This window comes from Cyprinodon variegatus, unplaced genomic scaffold (assembly GCF_000732505.1).
Source record: "Cyprinodon variegatus isolate N-32 unplaced genomic scaffold, C_variegatus-1.0 Scaffold535, whole genome shotgun sequence".
NCBI classification, from domain to species: Eukaryota; Metazoa; Chordata; class Actinopteri; order Cyprinodontiformes; family Cyprinodontidae; genus Cyprinodon; species Cyprinodon variegatus.
Window position 1 is genome coordinate 209440 of NW_015150988.1, and position 1975 is coordinate 211414.

Below are 1975 nucleotides of genomic sequence, written 5' to 3' on the forward strand. Positions count from 1 at the left end.
GTGTGACCACTTTTGCTGTAATCTTTTGCTCCTGTAACAGCACAATTTACCAAATTGTGGGACATCAAAGGGAGTTTCAACTCTATGTAGTGTATATATGCTGTTTATTAAGTAATGTCTTCCAAAGCTCTGATGCCTTCACGAAATTATCCCTCGAGCCCTGATGCCAACAGTCAGCTGATTTAAACAAAAATACGCTGCTGTGCTGCTGAGGGTTCCTTCTTCTCTTCTGCTTAAAGCAGCGAGATAAGGTAGCAGGTCGACCTCCCCAAGATGGCGCCTGTAATTTCTGCGCCGCGACAGTCAATGCGGTAAGTATCTCTGTGCTGCTAACGTCTTGTTTACGTCCATCTTCTCCTTTCATCGGGATGGCAAGGCAACGTTCAGTGTTATACCGCCCCCAGTGGTCTGGAGTTTGGACCTGATTAAAAATCCCGCAGAAATCCTGACAAACACACATTAACTACAATCATTCGCTGTATTCAAGCACATCTATTCATATTTTCTATAAAAACTTAACTTTCCTTCCACATCAATCAGTCTATTGGACTTTTTATTCATATTTTAAGAGCAGTAATTGAATATCAGCTATAACGAATGTTCTGTTTAAATAAACTTATTCTTCAATTACAACACTGTTTGTAGTGCAGACACAAAGAGGGAACGAAAGGAGGAGCATGGTTTCATCTTAGTAAAAATAAAAAGTTAAAAACACACAGAGGGAAATAAGGGTTTAATTTCCAAAAGCCTTTTTGTCAGAGTGGGGAATACATGGAGTTTGTGCTTTTGTCTTTTTGAGCATTTTAGGGATTCTAGTTGAAATGGAATCAATAGTTTCTGTAAACTGGCTGAAACCTTTGAGTTCTTGTTTATGTGTGAATTTGTTTGTTATGTGAAAACTTTGAGAAAACATTTTAAACTTGGTAAAAAAAAATAAAATTAAAAAAAATAGGTTCTTATTTCCTGAGACAAAAATAACTCTGTTTTGAATAACAGGTTCAACAAGTCCTGAAGGTCATACACCTTTTCTACCCTAAACTCAGATGATGCTGAACAGGCCCGTTGCAACAAGGCAAGCAAGCCATGCTATTGCCCAGGCCCCCCAACTGCCCGGGGGGCCCCAGACAATGGCTGTCCTGGTTATAAACTGCATCTAATGACCAACAGCATGAGCGCTAATGTTCCCTCAAAGCTGCGCGCTTGCACAATTAAGCAACACTCGTGCGTTCTCAGCCCACAATAAAATCTATATCAATAAAATAAAATCCAACACAAACTGTAATTCCATTAGACCAATACATTTTTACTTTATCATTTTGAATCCATGAAACATTCATTTTACAACCTGAAACAAACAATGAAAATATGAGAAACAACTGTAGTCCCGACCGAATTTCTTACATATTATGGAGAAAGGGAGCCCGGTTTTTGCTTGCCATACCAAGTTTAATAAAGTAATACTGTAATAATAAAAAATGAATGGATTTATCATTATTTTATTTCATTAGGGCGGTTAAAGCATCTCAGCCTGCTGGATGTCCCAGCCAGTTTTATTGATTAAACAGAATTTGATATAGTATGATATAGTATAGTATGATCTAGCTACTTTTGAAAGCCAGTTTTAAATATCACTATCATATTTGTTTTACAATAAAGATTAATACATTTAAGAGTTGGATTTTGGATGACTATGTTTAATATAACCTCAGTGTCCTTTAAAAAAAGTTCAGCAATGTACTTATTCAGCACATTGAAAAGCTACAGGTGCATAAATAAATGATCCCAGAGGAAGACTACTTGTCGGCCAAAATGATTTAGCATTCTAGCTTCCAGAACAATGAAATTCAGATTTGTAACAGCCCTCCAATCCAAGGGCGCAGATAGCATGTACGTCAGGGGTGTTCTGACGTACACAGATTCGAATGACCCTCAATCCGTCCCCCCCACTTTTATTTAAAAAAAAAAAAAAAAAAAA